Source organism: Cervus elaphus, chromosome X, assembly GCF_910594005.1.
Source record: "Cervus elaphus chromosome X, mCerEla1.1, whole genome shotgun sequence".
NCBI lineage: Eukaryota > Metazoa > Chordata > Mammalia > Artiodactyla > Cervidae > Cervus > Cervus elaphus.
In genome coordinates, this window is record NC_057848.1 from 92,775,513 (window position 1) to 92,798,533 (window position 23,021).

Below are 23,021 nucleotides of genomic sequence, written 5' to 3' on the forward strand. Positions count from 1 at the left end.
ACAGTACAACTATCACAGTCTTATATTCTCTTTGACCAGCCCCAGAATCAGTAATTTCTTCAAGCCGCTCTGGTCCCTTTTAGTATAAAATGATATTTATAATCAGAATCTGAGCACTCCATATGTTTATTGATTTAGGGATGTTACTGTGATAAGGCTTTCTCTTTTACTGTGTTGGTGAGGGTATGTATATGGGTACATTGGTGTGTATGCAAAAATAAACAAAATAATTACTTATATACTTATTTCCACATCTAACTCTACATTTTTAAAACCATGATCTTGTATTGTTATCTTCAATTTCAATCTATGCCATTGGGTTTATTCTAGTTTTATCCCTTTCCTTTATTTACTTTTTTTTCTGGCAGTGAAAAACCTGGCTCCTGTTACGTTTAATATATTTATTTACTTGGTCAGTCCCTTCTATGTATAACTAATCTCTTGACTTTGCTCCTATTCCCCTCCCCTGTGCAACCCTCTTATGTAGATGTCCTTCTCAACTTACTTGGACCTTAAACTCAAATCAGGCTGCTCCCTGCATGGAAGTCTCCCTCACCCTGCCTGGGTTATGATACCCAGTACCAGACTACCTCCTTGCCTATGCCCTTCTCAACTATGAAGATAGAGCCCTCCTGAATGGGATTAGTGCATTTATAAAAATCATGAATGAGGTTGCTTCCCCTTTCTGCTCTCTCACATGAGGCTACAAAAAGAAGTCAGTGATCTGCACCCAGGAAGAAGATCCTAAGTAGAATTTGACCATGTTGGCAACCTTATCTTGGACTTCAAACCTCCAAAACTGTGGAAGAGAAATTTCTGCTCTTTAAAATGTGTATATTATCTAGGGTGAAACAGATCACCAGCCCAGGCTGGATGCATGAGACAAGTGCTCGGGCCTGGTGCATTGAGAAGACCCAGAGGAATCGGGTAGAGAGGGAGGTGGGAGGGAGGATCGGGATGGGGAATACATGTAAATCCATGGCTGATTCATGTCAGTGTATGACGAGAACCACTACAATATTGTGGAGTAATTAGCCTCCAACTAATAAAAATAAATGAAAAAAAACAGCCATCCAGTGTATGGTACTTTGTTATGTTAGCTCAAACTGATTAATATGCCTTTCTTATTTCAGTTGGATATGATTTAAATATACTTAGTATGCAGGGCTCCTATGGAGGTGTTCTTATTCAACTCTGACACCCTAATTTGGGCCACTGAAGCTTCCATATCCTCTGGCATGATTGCCTACTTTGCTTTGGCTCACCAAATAGCTTGAGGACTGGGTTTTCTATAAGGAAAAGAGATGGAAGGGAAAATAAGGAAGAATAAGAGCTATAATTTAGCTTATAAATTGACTTGGGAAAAATGAATATTTTAAGTTTGTGTCTTTATCTACAAAGTGGTAGTACATAAAAACATACTAAAGAATATACAGTGAAAAATAAGTCCTCTTTCTGTCTTAGTTCCACCCTCAGGATGCAATCATTGTAACCAGTTCTTTTTTGTGCATGTGTATACTTCCAGACATAATCTATGTATTTACAAACAAACCCATGTGTAGGTATGAACATGAATATCCGGATGCATTTATCTGGTATTCAGTTTATAGAAAGTTGTTCCCATTTTTTTCCTATTACAAAAGACTTTACAATGAATATCTTTCCTGTACATGAATCATTTTGAACATGAGTATAACTTTGAAATAGAGTATCTGAGTCATCTTTGCTAGCTCAATATGTTACCAAGCATTTTAATATTTAACACTTTTATAGTTGAAATCTGATATCTCATTGTTCTTTGTATTTTATGTCACAGATGAGGGACATTGAGAATATTATCTATTTTGTTTTTAAGTGTCATTGGCAGTTCTTTTTCTGTGTACTATTTGGTAATCAGATTTGCTCATTTTTACCATGTCTTTTTCCTTTGTTAACATTTTAACTTATTTTTTTTAATTGGAGGATAATTGATTTACAATATTTGTGTTGGTTTCCGCCATACATCAATATGAATTAGCCATAGGTGTAAATATATCCCCTCCCTCTTGAACCTCCTCCCCACCTCCCACCCAATCCCACCCCTTTAGGTTGTCACAGAGCACTGGGTTTAGCTCCCAGTGTCACACAGTAAATTCCCACTTGCTATCTATCTTACATACGGTAATGTCTATGTTTCCATGTTATTCTCTCAATTCGTCCCACCCTCTCTTCCTCACTGTGTCCACAATCTGTTCTCTCTGTCTGTGTCTCCATTGCTGCCCTGAAAATAGGTACCATTTTTCTAGATTCTATATGTATGCATTAGTATACGATATTTGTCTTTCACTTTCTGACTTATTTCACTCTGTATAATAGGGTGTAGGTTCATCCACCTCATTAGTGCATGCATGCTAAGTCACTTCAGTCGTACTCTTTGTGACCCTATTGACTGTATCCCACCAGGCTCCACAGTCCATGGGATCTCCCAGGAAAGAATACTGGAGTGGGTTTGCCCTTTCCTCCTTCAAGGGATCTTGCCAACCCAAGGATCCAACCAATGTCTCTTATGTATCCTGCATTGGCAGGTGAGTTCTTTACCACTAGCACCACCTGGGACGCCCTGACAGCTCACTAGAACAAACTCAAATGCATTCATTTGTATAGCTAAATATTTCATTGCATATATTCACCCGAGTTTCTTTTTCCATTCATCTGTTAATGGACATCTAGGTTGCTTCCATGTCCTAGCTATAGTAAATACTGCTGCGATGAACATTGGGGTACCTATGTATTTTTCAATTATGATTTTCTCAGGGTATATGCCCAGTAGTGGGATTGTTGGGTCATGTGGTAGTTTTAGTCCTAGTTTTTTAAGGAATCTCCATACTGCCCTCCATAGTGGCTGTGTCAATTTGCATTCCCACTAACATTGCAAAAGGGCTCTCTTTTCCTACACCTTCTCCAGGATTTATTCTTTGTAAATTGTTTGATGACAGCCATTCTGACTGGTGTGAGGTGATGTCTTATAGTTTTGATTTGCGTGTTTCCAAAAATGAGCAATGTTGAGCATCTTTTCATGTGTTTATTAGCCATCTGCATGTCTCCTTTGGAGAACTGTCTGTTTAGGTCTTCTCCCCACTTTTTGATTAGGTTGTTTGTTTTTCTGGCATTGAGGTGCATGAACTGCCTCTATAATTTGAAAAGAAATCCACTGTCAGGTTTTTTCATTTGTTACCATTTTCTCCCACTCTGAGGGTTGTCTTTTCACCTTGTTTATAGCTTCCTCTGCTGTGAAAAAGCTTTTTAAGTTTAATTAGGTTCCACTTGTTTATTTTTGTTTTTATTTCTGTTACTCTAGTAGGTGGGTCATAGAGGATCTTGTTGTGTTATACAGTGTTCTGCCTATGTTTTCCTCCAACAGTTTTAGTTTCTGGTCTTACATTTAGGTCTTTTGTCCATTTTGAGTTTACCTTTGTGTAAGGTGTTAGGAAGTATTCTAATTTCATTCTTTTACATGTAGATGTCCAGTTTTCCCAGCACAGCTTATTAAAGAGACTGTCTTTTCTCCATTGCATATTCTTGCCTCCTTTGTCAAAGATAATGCATCCATAGGTGCATGGGTTTATCTTTGGGCTTTCTACCTTGTTTCATTGGTCTATATTTCTATTTTTTTTTTTTTTTTTGTCAACCATACTCTCTTCTTGATGAATGTAGCTCTGTAGCATAGTCTGAAGACAGGAAGGTTGACTCCCCCAGCTCCATTCTTCTTTTTCAAGATAGCTTTGGCTATTTGGGGTTGTTTGTGTTTCCATACAAACTTTGAGATATTTGGCCTACTTCTGTGAAAAATGTCATTGGTAATTTGATGGTGATTGTACTGACTCTGTAGATTACTTTTAGTAGTACAGTCATTTTCATACTATTGATTCTTCCAAGCCAGGGATATGAAATATCTCTCAATCTGTTTATGTAATCTTTGCTTTCTTTCTTTGGTGTCTTTTAGTTTTCTGTATACAGCTCTTTTGTCTCCTTAGGTAGGTTTATTCACAGATGTTTTATTCTTTTTGTTGCCATAGTGAAAGAGGTTGATTCCTTAATTTCTCTTTCTGATTTTTCATTGTTAGTGTATAGGAATGCAAGTGATTTCTGTAGAGTGATTTTTTATTTTATAAATATACTAAATTCACTGATGAGCTCTAGTAATTTTCTGATGGTATCTTTAGGGTTTCTGTGTATAGCATCATGTTGTCTGCAAACAATGAGAGTTTTACTTCTTTTCCAACCTGGATTTGTTTTATTCTTTTTCTTCTCTGATTGCTGAACCTAGGATTTCCAAAACTGTATTGAATAATAGAGGAGAGAGAAGGCACCCTTATCTTGTTTTTGATCTTAGAGGAAATGCTTTCAGTTTTTCACCATTGAGAATGTTTGCTGTGGGTTTTTCATATATGGCTTTCATTATGTAGAGGTAGGTTCTTTTTATGCCCATTTATTGAAGGGTTTTTATCATAAGTGGGTGCTGAATTTTGCAAAAGCTTTTGAGATAATTGAGATTATCATATGGCTTTTATTTTTAAATTTGTTAATATTGTATCACATTGATTGCTTAGAGTGTTTTGAAGAATACTTGCATCTCTGGGATAAACCTGACTTGATCATGGTGTATTATCTTTTTAATATATTGTTGAATTCAGTTTGCTAAAATTTTGTGGATGATTTTTGCATCTATGTTCATCAGAGATATTGGCCTGCTATTTTCTTTTTTGTGTGATGTCTTTATCTGGTTCTGGTATCAGGGTGATTGTAGCCTCGTAGAATGAGCTTGGAATATTTCCTTCCTTTGCAAATTTTGGAAGAGTTTGAGAAAGATAGGCATTAACTCTTCTCTAAATATTTGATAGAATTCACATGTGAAGCCATCTGGCTTTGGTTTTTGCTTTTTGGGAGATTTTTGATCACAGTTGTTTTGATTTCAGTGCTTATGATTGACTTGTTCATAATTTCTATTTCTTCCTGGTTCAGTCTTGGAAGGTTGAAATTTTCTAAGAATTTGTCCATTTCAACTAGGTTGTCAATCTTATTAGCATGTAGTTGCTCTTAATAGTCTCTTATGATTCTTTGTATTTCTGCATTGCCTGTAATAACCTTTCTTTTTTCATTTTTAATTTTGTTGATTTGATTCTTCTCCCTTTTTTCTTGATGAGTCTAGCTAATGGTTTGTCAATATTGTTTATCTTCTCAAAGAACAAGCTTTTAGTTTTATTGATTTTTGTTATTGTCTCCTTCATTTGATTTATTTCTGCTCTGATTTTTATGATTTTTTTCTTTCTACTAAGTTTGGGATTTTTTTGTTGTTATTTTTCTAGTTGTTTTACATGTAAAGTTAGGTTGTCTATTTGATGTTTCTCTTGCTTTTTGAGGTAGGATTTCATTGCTGTAAACTTCCCTCTGAAAACAGCTTATGCTGCATCCCACGGTTGAGTCATTGTGTTTTCCTTAACATTTATTTCTAAGAATTTTTTTATTTCTCTAGTAACCTGTTCGTTATTTAGAAACACATTGTTTAATCTCAATGTGTTTGCATTTTTTGCATTTTTTCCTTGTGCCTAATATATAGTTTCATAGTGTTGAGGTCAGAAAAGATGCTTGGTACAATTTCAATTCTCTTAAATTTACTGAGGCTTGATTTGTGACCCAAGATGTGGTCTATCCTGGAGAATGTTCCATGTGTACTTAAGAAGAAAAAAATTCTTATGCATTTAGGTGAATGTCCCAAAGATATCAATTAGGTTCATCTGGTCTAATGTGTCATTTAAGGCTTGTGTTTCCTTAATAATTTTGTTTTGATGCTCTGTCTTTTGCTGTAAGTGGGATGTTAAAGTCCCCTACTATTTGTTTTGTTACGGTCAGTTTCCCCTTTTATGTCTGTTAGTGTTTGCCTTATGTATTCAGGTGCTTCTATGTTGGGTGCATAAGTATTTACAATTGTTATGTCTTCTTGGGTTGATCCCTTGATCATTATGTAGGGATCTTTACTACGTAGCTTCTTTGTGTTTGATCTTTGTTAGTTTGATTTGTATGTGTTTCAGCGTGTTTCTCCTTGGGTTTATCCTGTGTGGGACTCTCTGTTCTTCTTGTACTTGATTGACCATTTCCTCTCCCACGTTAAGGAAGTTTTCAACTATAATCTCTTCAAAAATTTTCCCAGATCTTTTTCTTTTTCTCTTCTTCTTCTGGGACCCCTATAGTTTGAATGTTGGTGCATTTAATATTGTACCAGAGGTTTCTGCGACTATCCTCAATTCTTTTCATTCTTTTTCCTTTATTCTGCTCTTCAGCTGCTATTCCCACCATTCTATCTTCTAGCTCTCTTATCTGTTCTTTTGCCTCAGTTGTTCTGCTATTGATTCCTTCTAGAGTACATAATTTCAGTAATTTTGCTGTTTATCTCTGTTTGTTTATTCTTTATTTCTCTAAGTCCTTGCTAAATGTGATATGTGATTGCTGCATTTTCTCCATTCTATTGAGATTTTATATCATCTTTACTATCATTACTCTAAATTCTTTTTCAGGTAGTTTGCCTATTTCCTCTTCATTTATTTGGTCTTGTGTTTTTACCTTGTTCCTTCATTTTGTAGTATTTCATTGTATTTTTTCCTCCTAACTTAGTGTGTTTGAAGTCTCCTTTTCCCAGCCTTTCGAGTCATATTCCTTCTTCTTTTTGGTTTCTGCCCTTGGTGGGTGAGGTTAGTCCAGTGATTTGAGTAGGCTTCATGTTGGGAAGGACTTGTGCCTGTGTTCTGGTGAGAGTAGGTGCATTTTATTTTTCCCTCTGGTGGGCAGGGCTCTGTGAGGTGGTAAGTTTTGGGATATCTGTGGGAAGTTTCTCTGCTGATGATTGGGTTTGTGTTTTTTTTTCTTGCTTGTTGTTTGAGTTAGACATCCTGTGCTATGTGCTGCTAGCAGTTAGGTGATGCTGGGTCTTGGAAACAGGTGAAGGCCTTTGTGGGACCTCTCACTAATTAATACTCTCTGGAGTCAGGAATTCTCTGGCAGTCTAGTGTTCTGGACTACATTTTCCCATTCTAAAGGCTCAGGCCCAATCACTATCTGGGGAACTGTAATTCCACAAGACATTTGTTATACATTAACAGAGATGAAAACACAGAGAAACAAAAACAAAAACAAAAACAAAAAAACAAGAGACAAAAGAATAACCTGACAAATGTTAAATCCAAAATCAGACAAATAACAACAACAACAAAAAAGAAACTACACATACACATATACACACACAAAAAAAAAAATCAAAAAAATCCAAAAAAGAAAGTGCAAGAGAGTCACATGGCAAGCAAAGGAACCCAAAAATGATATCAACCAATTAAAAGCAAAACTAACTAAAACACAAACCGGAAAACAAAACGAAGTAGATTTCAAACTGGGGAATAAAGCAAAGAAAACAAAACCAACAAACATGGTGAAATAAAGAAAGAGGAAGAAGGAAAGAAAAAAATACAAAAACAAAGTTAAATAGAAGTGTATGAAAAAAAATATATGTAAAAGAATAACTACAGCAGAGAAATAAGAGTAAGAAATGCAAACAAAAAAATTTTTAAAACACCCACAGAACCAAAGAAAGTCAACATGGAGGTAGAAGTATATAAAGGAAATAAAAGGTATGATTAAAAAATAGTTCTCAAAAGCTTAAATAGAATTGGGCTTCCCTGATAGCTCAGTAAGTAAAGAATCTGCCTGCAATGTAGGAGACCTGAGTTCAGTTCCTGAGTTGGGAAGACCCCCTGCAGAAGTAAATGGTAACCCACTCCAGTATTCTTGCCTGAAGAATCCCATGGACAGAGGAGCCTGACAGGCTACAGTTTATGGGGTCACAAGAGTCGGACATGACTTAGCAACTAAACTACTATTACTACTACTACTAAATAGAGCTAACAGTAAAAATAAAATCAACAACCACTGCAAAACAGAAAAAAGAAGAAAAAAAAATCCAAAACCAACCAGAGGACAAATCAAAATGCAAAAATAATAATAAATATTTTTCTCTGATCTCATCCGTCAGCCTCCTTTCGCTTGCTGTGAGTCACATTACAACTTGCCTCCCTAGGATGCCTTCCAACACTGGACTAGTCTCTGGATCTGCTGTGGAGATGGCTCAGACTCTAATCTGGCTCTACTGCTGCCTGTTCTTGCCTCCAATGTCCACAGGTGCCAGAACAAGTGTGTTTTCTTTTGTGGGAAATCTCATTGTCCTTTTATATACTCCATAGGCATAGAGTATACCTAGTTGCTCATGTAGATTTAATCTGCAGTTTGTACAGCTGATGAAAAGGTTTTTGATCTCCTTCCTAGGCCATTCTGTCCCTGGAGTTCAATTGTAGTTTTATCCCCACCTCTGCATGTGGATCATCCACAGGACTTTGCTCCTAAAGCTGCCCTGAAGGACTTGAGTCTGCTCCAGTGAGGATCAGGTGTGGAGTTGGCACTGTTGCTTGGATTGCAGAGAACCTGGGAGCCACTAGAGCAGGAGATATGGCAGTATTAGGTTTTTTTTTTCCCCTAGCCTCTGACAGCTTTTCCGAATGAAGATTGAGTATGGAGGTGGTACAGATACTCTGATGTGGAGATCTCACCCCTGCTTCAGTTCCCCTATACCCCCAGGTTCAGGTCCAGTCCTACTCACCCTCCTCTTTTCCCTCTCCTTCCTTTGTCCTACCGAGTTTTCTGTGGATCTATATATTTTCTTCTGGTGGTCAGGGACCCCTGCATACTCTCAGCTGGATTCTGCAAGATCTCCTGTATCCGAAGGTTTATTCCTAATGGGGAGAGATGTGATCCACATACACCTACTCCTCTGCCATCTTGTCTCTCATCTTCCATTTTGAATGGAAAGAGCACTTTATAAATCAAAGAAGTTAACCTTTGCTACTGGTGATTTGAGTTGCAGTATTTTTTCCCAGTCTGTTTTTCTCAAACTTTAATTTTTTTATGCCAAAGAAAATTCCTCAATTAAAAAAAAAAAAAGTTGCATATACAATTTTGCTACATTACCAGAAATTGTGCTGTGGTATCCAGAAATCCATGAAGACCTACTAAACACCTTTGCAATTATCAGTTATAATGAAATGCTACTGCTACTGCTAAGTCACTTCAGTCGTGTCAGACTCTGTGCGACCCCATCCCTGGGATTCTCCAGGCAAGAACATTGGAGTGGGTTGACATTTCCTTCTCCAATGCATAAAAGTGAAAAGTGAAAGTGAAATCACTCAGTCATGTCCAATCTTCGCGACCCCGTGGACTACAGCCTACCAGGCTCCTCTGTCCATGGGATTTTCCAGGCAAGAATACTGGAGTGGGGTGCCATTGCCTTCTCCGTATAATGAAATAAAACATAGCAAAATAAATTTGGCATTTACTTAGTGATGCACATATTGTTATCATGCTTCATGGTAATTATGCCTTAATAATAAAGTTAACATAAATGAATTCTTGTCTTACTTTTTACAAAACCGAAAAATTGTTTAAGATATTTTCTTGTGACTGAATTAATTTTTCCCTTCTGTAATAAGCACTACTGATGACTTTTTATTCTTTTCATTGTACATATTTTCTAATTGATTTGAATCCTATTGTTACTTTCTTCTCAATCTACATGTCCTGCAGAATTCTAAAAAATCTATTTGCTTTTCTTTTTAACTCAATCAAGTATTTAAAAAAAAAGAAAAAACTGTTTCAGGAGCTATAGAGTTAGAGAAAACATGATCTCCACACATTGTATCATTAGATATTTATCAAAGTAGAAAGAATTATCACTGAGGTTTAAGAATAAGGGTGAACAAAACAATTTTCAAAAATAATTATAGGACTGAGATGACCTGACTTCAAGATTTAGCATAAATCACTATAGAAGTCAATGTGGTTTTGGAAACAGGTAGATCAATGGAATGCATAAGGGATGTAAGAAATAGACTTACAGTACAGTACAGGAGTGAAGGAAATGAAAGTCACTCAGTCGTGTCCAACTCTTTGCGGCCCCATGGACTATAGCCTGCCAGGCACCTCTGTCCATGGAATTCTCCAGACAAGAATACTGGAATGGGTAGCTGTTCCCTTCTCCAGGGGATCTTCTCAACCCAGGGATCAAACCCAGGTATCCCAAATTGCAGGCGGATTCTTTACTGTCTGAGCCACCAGGGAAGCCCAGACTTACACATGTATAGTCAAATGATTTTTAACAAAACTAAGTAAAATTCAAAGTAGTAAATAAAAAAAAAGAATGTTATTCTCAATAAATCATGCTGCAACAACTGGATAGATGTATGTCAAGCAGAAGAAGAGGAAGAGGAAAAAGAAGAGAATGAGGAGGGGAAGAAGAAAAAGAAATGAAACTCATAAATTCCACAAACCATACACAAATTGGATCATAGGCCAAAATGGAAAATTTAACCTATAAAATATAAAATATGCTGTTGTTCAGTCACTCAGTTGTATCCAACTCTTTGTGACCCCATGGACTGCAGCATGCCAGGCTTCCTTGTCCTTCACCGTCTCCTGGAGTTTGTTCAAACTCACATCCATTGAGTCAGTGATGCCATACAACCATCTCATATTCTCCTTCCCGTTCTACTGCTGCCTTTAATCTTTCCCAGCAGCAGGGTCTTTTCCAATGAGTCAGTTCTTTACATCAAGTGGCCAAAGTATTGGAGTTTCAGCTTCAACGTCAGCCCTTCCAATGAATATTCAGGATTGATTTCTCTTAGGATTGACTGGTTTGATCTCCTTGCAGTCCAAGGGACTCTCAAATCTTTTCCAAGACCACAGTTCAAAAGCACCAGTTCTTCACCACTCACCCTTCTTTATGGTCCAACTCTCACATCCATACATGACTACTGGAAAAACCATGGCTTTGACTAGACGGATTCTTGTCAGCAAAGTAATGTCTCTGCTTTTTAATACACTCTCTAGGTTTGTCATAGATTTTCTTCCAAGGAGCAAGCATCTTTTCATTTCATGGCTGCAGTCACAATCTGAAGTGATTTTGGAGCCGAAGAAAGTAAAGTCTGTCACTGTTTCCATTGTTTACCCACATATTTGCCATGAAGCAATGGAGCTGGATGCCATGATCATAGTTTTTTGCAAGTTGAGTTTTAAGCCAACTTTTTCACTCTCCTCTTTCACTTTCATCAAGAAGCTCTTTAGTTCCTCTTCACTTTTTGCCATAAGGGTGTGTCATCTGCATATCTGAGGCTCTTGATATTTCTCTCGCCTATCGTGATTCCAGTTTGTGCTTCACTGAGCCTGGCATTTCTCATGATGTACTCTGCATGTAAGTTAAATGAGCAGGGTGACAGTATATGGCCTTGACATAATCCTTTCCCAATTTTGAACCAGTCAGTTGTTCCATGTCTGGTTCTAATTGTTACTTCTTGACCTGCATACAAGTTTCTCAAAGACATGTAAGATGCTTTGGTATTCCATCTTTTGAAGAATTTTCCACAGTTTGTTGTAATCCGCACAGTCAAAGGCTTTATCATAGTCAACAAAGTAGAAGTAGATGTTTTTCTGGAATTTTATTTATATAAAGTATAAAAGAATACATCTGTTACCTTGGCCTCGGGCTAGGTAAATTTATATTTAGATATGACTCAGCATGATGCATAAAACAAATAAGTGATTAATGAGACAACATCAAAATGTAAAATTACCGTTCCTGTTTTTACAGCTGCTGCTTTAGCATCTAGTTCATGGTTCAAACAAACTGGACTCTATATTTCCCACTTCTACGCCTTTGTTCACATTGTTCTCTCTGTTTTAAATACCTATTACTCAGAATTTGACCCATTCTTCACAGCATAACTGTGCCTTTCTGGAACTCCCCAGGCCCAAGTAATAATCTTACCGCATTTTTGCTTCTATGCCATATGAATGTATATATAAAACATATATAATATATAGCATATCAATTTTATTGATTTTATTGTATTATAAATACTTTGAAGGCAAACATTACATCTTCATCTTTTCTTATCCTTAGGCCCAACCGAAAGCCTTGTACATAATAGATACTTTAAAAATGTTGAATTCCATTACATGGGTAATGTGTAAGCAAAGGTTTACTTTAGTTCATAAACTATATTTGTTCAAATAGCAGCTATGGGAAACTTTCTATCCTCTATAATTGGACATGTCTGATCCATGGTAGAAATTATGCATAGAACAGTAGTTTCCATTAGGTAAAAAATTCAAATGCAGCCTGCTTCTCCACATACCATTTTATCTGGACTTTTGGGATTTCTTTCCTATTGCTCTCCTTGGTGGATTAGCTAATTCAAACATAGCCCACATCTTTCCTATGCCAAATCAGTAAAGGACAAGGTAAGAGCAAGTAGGATTAAAGAAAACAAGAATATACCTCCTTAATGGTGTTCTAGAGAGGGAACCTTGAAAAGCTGAAGATGTAATATGAAAACCTCGGCAATTCTTGGTTCCAAATTTTAGGACATCAATTTACTGCATATTAATTATAGCTTTTCTCTTTTGCAAAATAAAGAGTGTATTAGATAATCCTGCTCCAGTAGTTAGTTAGACTTTATTTATAATTTCATTCAATTAGTTGTTTTTAAGTAAATGAGTGAAAAAATTGCTTTATTCAGTACAACAATTTTAGCTCTTATTATATCAGATGGAATTTTATAATGAAGGATGCCTTAGTGTATTGAGGGCCCTTGGAAGAGTATAACAAGAAAGCAGTGGTCTGGGAGTAGTGTTAGTAAAGTGACAAAAAACAAAAGCTTTCAGAATTCAAGTATTTTACCCAAGTCATATATATTATGTATATGTTTCATTTCATATATCTATATATACAGAACACATAATTGTGCTCTCACTGTAGATATATACAATAGAGATAGATACCCACATGGATTTTATGGGTAATGGTCTAGATTCACAAGGTTTAATTATGCTCTCCATTTTTACTTATCTTTTATTAATTGAATGGAATAAGACAAAGTATTTTCTTGAGTTATGGTAGTACTGATATATTACTTATGACTTTGAATATAGTAAGAAATGTTATATTTAATTATTTATAATCTGGATATATGATTAGAATTAATGTAATGCCCTACAATCTATTAATAATGCCTATTATTTTATAGAAATAAATTTGGAATGCATATAATATAAAGTGAGTAGAAATATAAAAAAGAACATGATAGCATATACAAGCACATTTTTAATCCTAAGTATATTTTGTATTCAACTAAATTTTTTTTTCTAGATTATCTGACCAAGTAGAGTTTATAAACTTCAAATACAAGATGAACCAACTTAAATCATCACTTTGCAATAAAATCAGTACTTTGAAATAAAATCAGTACTTATCAATCAAACTGAATCTCTTTTTAATTTGCAGTTTTGCCAGTATTAAAAATAGCATGACTATAAAATGGAAAGGGATGCCATTTGGCTTGTCAATATGAAATAGAATAATATATCTCTTCCTTTTGAAATCAAGTATAGTAAGGCCCCAGACCTTACTATAAATTTTTTCTTATGCAAGCTATTTTTCTAAAATGCTTACAACTTTTCAAAGTAAATGAGCCTATTTTTAGATTTCACCATCTTTTATTGTACTGTATCTGTACAATCTTTCAGCTAAAAGAGACACAGATAATGCTTGGATTTCCTTGCAAGAATGTATTCTTATAAGCATAACCTAAGCATAGTTACTGACTGTAAGCAAGAGAAACAGGGATAAGGAAATTATTATCTAATACAAAGAGCTCATTCCACCAACATTTACCTTTATTCAACTACATCTTTTTTCCCAAGCTTCTAAGAAGCAAGAAATTTGATATTTGAAGTTTCACTTTCTCTTCCCAATATGCCTGCTCTGTTGTAAGTGAGGAGCAACTTAAATGAGAGGAAAGTGAAAAAATGTATGGATACTTAATTAACTTAATAATCAGATTTTCAGTAGTGGAAATGTGTACTTTCAAGAGGAAACAATTGTTTAAAAAATAGAAAACATGTTTTTCTTGATTAATGCATTTCCCCAAATTAAATACAGTAACATGCTACTTAAACATACCATGACTGTCTTTGAATTTCATATCATTTATCTTGAATTTAGCTTAGAGGTTTATGTTTAGCCCATTTTTGGTGAGATACTTGAATGCTTATAAACATTAACAAGAAGATTATCTGGGGAATTCCCTGGAAGCCCATGGTTAAGACCCCTGCTCCCAACCCCTGCTTTCACTGCCAAGGGCCTGAGTTCAACCCCTCGTTGCCTTAATTGGGGGACTAAGATCACATGATGTGGTTAAAAGAAAGATTATGTGTTTGCTTGCCTTTCTAAATACGTTGTCATAATTATAAGAAACAATGTTTTATATTGTTTCCACCACATAAATTAGTCCTACAAAATAACTTATGTGGAAAAAAAAAATGTTTCTATGGCCATTAGACTTTTCCACCTCATTGCTGAACTTATTCAAGAAAAGGCTGGAAAACTACCTGTCAGGGGTATTTGCAGTGATTACTACTTCTCAAGACAAGTTTGTTACCTGATCTCTGAGGTCCCTTGTAATTTTCAGTTCTATAATTCTGTTAGAGAGGAGAAAAAGAGGCTGCTGGGCAAAGCAGAAATGTGAAAGATTACTAATAAGCAGCTTGATATATTGTGTGTTAATTTTTACACAACCTGATTACAAATGCAATTTAATTCATGCAAAATTTGATTTACCACAAGAATATTAAAAAAGAAATCATACAATACTTGGATTTCATAATTTTGGAGATTCTAATGTCTATCTTAATATTAAGTTTGACCACAGAGACCCCCTTGAGTTGATAAAAAGAAGCCATTTCAGCTTTTTAGGGGCTATATGTGATCCATCACTAGGATTTCTTTCAACTATGATTTATGTTATGATTATGTTATTATTAATATTTTATTTTAATTATATTCCTATACAATTCAAAGACAATTAAGATACAGAATTTTGAAAAAAGCAATGACTGATTACTGAACTAATATATTTAACAATACTTTTATTTTTCACCAATACATATGGAAAATAAAGTAAAAAATCAGTTCAATTCAGTTCAGTTTAGTTCATTCACTCAGTCATGTCCGACTTTTTACAACTGCAGCACGCCAGGCTTCCCTGTACATCACCAACTCCTGGAGCTTGCTCAAACTCATCTCCATCCAGTCGGTGATGCCATCCAACCATCTCACCTCTGTCGTCTTCTTCTCCTCCTGCCTTCAATCTTTCCAAGCATCAGGGTCTTTTCAAATGAGTCAGTGCTTTGCATAAAGTGGCCAAAATATTGGAGTTTCAGCTTCAGCATCAGTCCTTCCAATGAATATTCAGGACTGAATTATTTTAGGATAGACTGGTAGGATCTCCTTGCAGTCCAAGGGACTCTCAAGAGTCTTATCCAACACCACAGTTCAAAGCATCAATTCTTAGGGGCTCAGCTTTCTTTATACTCCAAATCTCACATCCATACATGACTAATGGAAAAACCATAGCTTTGACAAGACAGACCTTTGCCAGCAGAGTAATGTCTCTGCTTTTTAATATGCTGTCTAGGTTAGTCATAGATTTTCTTCCAAGGAGCAAGTGTCTTTTAATTTCATGGCTGTAGTCACTATCTGCAGTGATTTTGGAGCCCCCCAAAATAAAGTCTCTGTTTCCATTGTTTCCCCATCCATTTGCCATGAAATAATGGGACTGGATGTCATGATCTTAGTTTTCTGAATGTTGAGTTTTAAGCCAACTTTTTCACTTTCCTCTTTCATTTTCATCAAGAGGCTCTTTAGTTCTTCACTTTCTACCATAAGCGTGGTGTCATCTGCCTATCTGAGGTTATTGATATTTCTCCTGGCAATCTTGATTCCAGCTTGTGCTTCATTCAGCCCAGCATTTCACATAATGTACTCTGCATATAAGTTAAATAAGAGGGTGACAATGCACAGCCTTGACGTACTCCTTTCCCAATTTGGGACCAGTCCATTGTTTTATTTCTGATTCTAACTGTTGCTTCTTGACCTGTATACAGATTTCTCATGAGACAGGCAAGGTGGTCTGATATTCCCATGTCTTGAAGAATTTTCCACAGTCTGTTGTGATCCACCCAGTCAAATGCTTTGGCATAGTCAATAAAGCAGAAGTAGATGTTTTTTCTGGAACTCTCTTGCTTTTTCTTTGATCCAATGGATGTTGGCAGTTTGATCTAAATATCTTCATTCTAAATTTTCTCTACTTGAGTAATCTGGGGAAACAGTGAATTAATTAATTTCTGAATTATGAACTCCAGTTTTTTTCTCATTTTAAAGTAAAAAATCACATATTTGTGAGATTTCTGAAATGTTAGGAAAGTATTAATATTGCCACGTTATATTATTTGTTATAATAAAATACGACATTGTATAATTTAGATGACATCCCTCTCCATAATGAAATATTTTTGAAATCTTGTTGGGTATAGCAGTAACTCAAATATCACCAGTGTAAGATATAGTTACTCACACAATTTCTATAGGAACAAAATGCATGGTTACTATGTTTTAATCGCTATGGTAATTTCCTCCAAATTATTTGCCCACCCAATGCACCATTCTTAGAAAGAAGCTAGAAATCAGGTTGCATGAATCTGTAGGCTTCAGCAAAGTAAGCATGACAGGAAGAGAAAAAGTGCTTACCCCTATTAAAAACAAGAGTATAGAAAATAGCTGAAGTTTGATCTAGCATAATATCGTTTTTTTAAAAAACTACAGATATAAATCAACATTTTCATATGCAAAAGAGATAACAGTACTTTTTTTTTAAATGTATGTCAGGCACACAACTATAACTTCTCTTACCATGAACTAAGTATTTTTGTCCACATTTTCAGAGAACAGCACTGTTCATTATGGAATAAGCCATTATTTCCTAAAGCATCAACGTGTCAGACAACTTTCTTTGTACTCATTAGTGTAGGAACATAAATGTCTCTGGCTTGGGTTTTCTCTTAACTAATCTTAAAATAGACTGAAAATGCACAGAGCAAATGAGAAGAAATTACAGAACAATTTAATCATTAAATTAATGGAAAAATAATGTTTGAATAGCATTAGTTATCTAAACATTCTGCAATTGGTGATAATGAATTTTCACTAGAAAAAGCTGCATTAATACATTCATTTTTTGTTTCATTTAAAACACCATTCTAAAATACTGGTGCCTGGAGATTGTTTCTTCTTTTTTTCTTTCTTTACATGAAAGAATGAACCTATGAATCTGTCCAGAACTTTGAAGGATCTGAGATTTTATTCTACTTACAAGCTAATGAGTTATCCTATCACAATTTTTTTTTCTATCACAATTTTATAGAGGCTGGCAGAAGTCATGAGAATTCTGGATTACAAAAAAAAAAAAAAAAACCAAAAAACAACTTTACTACTCATAGCAACAACATTAACCAGAGTGCCAGTACTTGTGACAGTTCTCCAAGCCTCAATTTCTATAGGGTGACATTAAGAGGGCCAGGTGACAACTGTGCATGAAATGGTTTACATTATAGGAAAGGAACTCTGAGCTTAGGAAACTTGAACCTTTATAATAATGGACAGTAACCCTGTCTTATATTTACTCTGGTTGGAGACAGTATCTTTATCATATTGGACAGTAAATAAAATTTCTCTGTGCTCTGGGGGGAGATATTGTCTCTATCTTTTAAAGCAATTCACTGTACAAATATCTTTAAGCAAGTAGTCTGGAAAAAAGGCAAACAATGTCTCTTCTTACAAGTCATGCAGAAAAGTGACAGACCCATAGATAATTGTCTCTTACCAGGTGTGTGTCTTTTAGCTAACACAAAGGAGAATAGGAAAATGTTGTATGAAAGAAATCATTAGAAACTTATTTCAATGGTATTTTGATATTTGCAATTTGAAATTATTTTCTTTTCATGTATTTGAAGAAGGATTATCAAGGCTTCACTTTTGTAGCTAGAAAGTTTTTTTCTACCCCATGATTCAAAGACAAAATCAAAAGAAAATCTGTGAGAAGAGATGTCAAAGAAGACCTACTCTGTCACAAAGGGGGCATGTCTACTCAAAGAGAATTGCTGTTCAGCTCTATACCCATTATTCTGGATAAACTGTCACTAAGGTCTACAAAATAATTAACAAGGGCTATTGGTGGCTTTGGTGGTTGACCTATAATGTTGAAATCCCAGATGTACAAACAATTCCTAAGAATGATTTTCAAATTATGACACTTCAGAGTGGGTTGAAGTACATGCTTTGTACTTCCCTAGTGGCTCAGATAGTAAAGAGTCTGCAAGCAAAGCAGGGCACCTGGGTTTGATCCCTGGGTCAGGAAGATCCCCTGGAGAAGGGAATAGCAACCCACTCCAATATTCTTCCCTGGAGAATCCCATGGACAGAGGAGCCTGGTGGGATACAGTCCATGGGGTCACAATGAGTCAGACATGACTGAGTACTAACACTTTCACTTTCACTAAAATACATTATAAATGTCAAGCCCATAACCCAAAGTCATGTCCTTAAGATACTTTTATCCATGGGTCACTGTTATTGAAATAAAAGTAAGTGATGATTATGTTCTTTCTTCTAGGAATAAATCAAATTTAGTATATGTTATTTGGTTTCTGGTAAAGGCCAACAACTTTCTATGAATGATATACTTCTTTGTTCCTGTTGATACTCAGTGCTTTGTCAAAGACATAATTTTATCACATTAAGATGATTTTGGTTTAACAAGGCCTTACTGTATAGCACATGGAACCCTGCTCAATATTATGTGAATATTATGTGGCAGCCTGGATTGGAGGGGAGTTTGAGGAAGAACGGATACATGTATATGTATGGCTGAGTCCCTACACTGTTAACCTGAAACTATTACAAAAATGTTTGTGAATTGGCTACACCCCAATACAAAACAAAATTTTTTTCCATTAAAGATGATTCTGATTGTAGTTTGTTCATATATTTATTGTAGTTTGCTCACATTTTTATTTTTCTTACTATCTTACTACCTCCATCTTTGTTATCTCTTTGTACTACATACTCTGTTACTAAAAGAAGGAAGATTTGAAAAATTATGATGAAACTGATTTAGAAATCATATTTAACACATAGCATGTTAATGCCTAAAAAAATAAACATTTGAACAATAATGATTATTTTGTCACCATGAAATCAGTTAGAAAATAATTTATCTGTGTCTCTTTTTCTGTTTTGCCTATAGGGTTATCGTTACCATCTTTCTAAAATCCATGGCTGATTCATGTCAATGTAGGACAAAAACCACTACGATATTGTACAGTAATTAGCCTCCAACTAATAAAAATAAATGTGAAAAAAATAAAAATAAATAAAAAGCATCTAAGTTTCCCCCCCACCCCCCAAAAAGAAAATAATTTAGCAGGTATGATTTCTAAAATACATGCCATCTCTTTCAGTTTCATGATCAACTTCTTTGTCTGTTATTGTAACATTAAATATTTTCCTACCCAAATAGTATTATATTGTTAAAGGACTTAAATTCTAAGTAATAATCAAACACTGTTCAGTGTATACACACCCTTTGTAATACAGCAGTTTATTTATTTTGAGATCTAGGTACATTAGCAACTACCAAAGTAAAAAGAAGAATATAAGTATTATAGTGAGGTAAAAATAAGATTTTATAGGAATATAGAACAGAAGATATTGATTTTGACCAGCAAAAAGCTTCATGAAAGAGGTGATATTTTAGTTGAATTGTGAAGATTGAGAAGTTTTTATATCATTAAATACAGAACATGCAAAGTCACACGAAACCCACTGACATCTCAAAACTCACTAATGAACACTTCATTACACACCAGAGAGAAGAAATTCAGCTCCACTCACCAGAACACTGACACAAGCTTCCCTAAGCAGGAAACCTTGACAAGCCACCTGTCCAAACCCACCCACAGCGAGGAACTTCCACAATAAACAGGAACCACAAACTGCCAGAATACGGAAAAGCCACCCCAAAAACAGCAATATAAACAAGATGAAAAGGCAGAGAATGCTCAGCAGGTAAAGGAAGAGGATAACTACCCACCAAACCAAAGAGGAAGAGATAGGGGATCTACCTGATGAAGAATTCAGAATAATGATAGTGAAAATGATCCAAAATCTTGAAAACAAAATGGAGTTACAGATAAATAGCCTGGAGACAAGGATTGAGAAGATGCAAGAAATGTTTGACAAGGACCTAGAAGAAATAAAAAAGAGTCAATATATAACAAATAATGCAATAAATGAGATAAAAAAAAACACTCAACAGTAGAATAATGGAGGCAGGAGATAGGATAAGTGAGGTAGAAGATCGAATGGTAGAAATAAATGAAACAGAGAGGAAAAAAGAGAAAAAAAGAATTAAAATAAATGAGGACAACCTCAGAGACCTCTGGGACAATGTGAAACGCCCCAACATTCAAATCATAGGAGTCCCAGAAGAAGAAGACAAAAAAAAAAAAAAAAAAAGAACATGAGAAAATACTTGAGGAGATAAAAGTTGAAAATTTCCCTAAAATGGGGAAGGAAAGAGTCAACAAGTACAAGAAACCCAGAGAGTCCCAAACAGGATAAACCCAATACAAAACACCCCAAGACACATATTAATCAAATTAACAAAGATCAAACACAAAGAACAAATATTAAAAGCAACAAGGAAAAAACAACAAATAACATACCAGGGGATTCCCATAAGCATAATGGCTGATCTTTCGATAGAAACTCTTCAGGCCAGAAAGGAGTGGCAGGACATACTTAAAGAGATGAAAGAGAAAAACCTACAACCCAGATTACTGTACCCAGCAAGGATCTCATTCAAATATGAAGGAGAAATCAAAAGCTTTACAAACAAGCAAAAGCTGAGAGGATTCAGCACCACCAAACCAGCTCTCCAAAAAATGCTAAAGGATCTTCTCTAGGCAGGAAACACAGAAAGGGTGTATAAACTCGAACCCAAAACAACAAAGTAAATGGCAAAGGGATCATACTTATCAATAATTACCTTAAATGTAAATGGGTTGAATGCCACAACCAAAAGACAAAGACTGGCTGAATGTATACAAAAACAAGACCCCTATATATGTTGTCTGCAAGAGACCCACCTTGAAACAAGGGACACATACAGACTGAAAGTGAAGGGATGGAAAAAGATATTCCACACAAATAGAGACCAAAAGAAAGCAGGAGTACCAATACTCATATCAGATAAAATAGATTTTAAAATAAAGGCTGTAAAAAGAGGCAAAGAAGGACACTACATCATGATCAAATGATCAATCCAAGAAGAAGATATAAAATTATAAATGTATATGCACCCAGCATAGGAGCACTGCAATATGTAAGACAAATGCTGACAAGTATGAAAGGGGAAATTCACAATAACAGTAATAGCAGGAAACTCTAATACACCCACTCACACCTATGGATAGATCAACTAAATGGAAAATTAACAAGGAAACACAAACTTTAAATGATACAATAGACCAGTTACACCTAATTGATATCTATAGGACCTTTCATCCCAAAACAATGAATTTCAACTTTTTCTCAAGTGCACATGGAACCTTCTCCAGAATAGATAACATCCTGGGTCATATATCTACCCTTGGTAAATTAAAAAAAAGTTGAAATCATTCCAAGCATCTTTCTGACCACAATTAAGTAAGATTAGATGTCAATTTCAGGAGAAAAATCTATTAAAATTCTAACATATGGAGGCTGAACAACACACCTCTGAATAACCCACAAATCACAGAAGAAATCAAGAAAGAAATCAAAATATGCATAGAAGTGAATGAAAATGAAAACACAACAACCCAAAACCTATGAGACACTATAAAAGCAGGGCTAAGGGGAAGATTCATAGCAATACATGCTTAACTCAAGAAACAAGAAAAAAGTCAAATAAATAACCTAACTCTACACCTCAAGCAACTAGAAAAGGAAGAAATGAAGAACCCCAGGGTTAGTAGAAGGAAAGAAATCTTAAAAATAGGGCAGAAACAAAAGCAAAAGAAACAACAGAGACCATAACAAAAATCAACAAAGCTAAAAGCTGGTTCTTTGAGAAGATTAATAAAATTGATGATTAGTAAAATTAAAGATTAATAAAATTGATGATTAGCCAGACTCATCTAGAAAAAAAGGAAGAAGAACCAAATCAACAAAATTAGAAATGAAAATGGAGAAATGACAACAGACAACACAGAAATACAAAAGATCATAAGAGACTACTATCAGCAACTATATGCCAATAAAATGGACAACTTGGAAGAAATGGACAAATTCTTAGAAAACCACAACTTTCCAAAACTGAACCACGAAGAAATAGAAAATCTTAACAGATCCATCACAAGCACAGAAACTGAAACTGTAGTCAGAAATCTTGCAGCAAACAAAAGCCTAGGACCAGATGGCTTCACAGCTGAATTCTACCAAAAGTTTAGAGAAAAACTAACACCTATACTACTCAAACTCTTCCAGAAAATTGCAGAGGAAAGTAAACTTCCAAACACATTCTATGAGGCCACCATCACCCTAATTCCAAAACCAGACAAAGATGCCACAAAAAAAGAAAACTACAGGCCAATATCACTGATGAACATAGATGCAAAAATCCTTAACAAAATTCTAGAAAACAGAATCCAACAACATATTAAAGAGATCATACATCATGACCAAGTGGGCTTTATCCCAGGGTTGCAAGGATTCTTCAATATCTGCAAATCAATCAATGTAATACACCACATTAACAAATTGAAAGATAAAAACCATATGATCATCTCTATAGATGCAGAGAAAGCCTTTGACAAAATTCAACATCCATTTATGATTAAAACCCTCCAGAATGCAGGCATAGAGGGAACATACCTCAACATAATAAAAGCTCTATATGACAAACCCACAGCAAGCATTATCCTCAATGGTGAGAAATTGAAAGCATTTCCCCTAA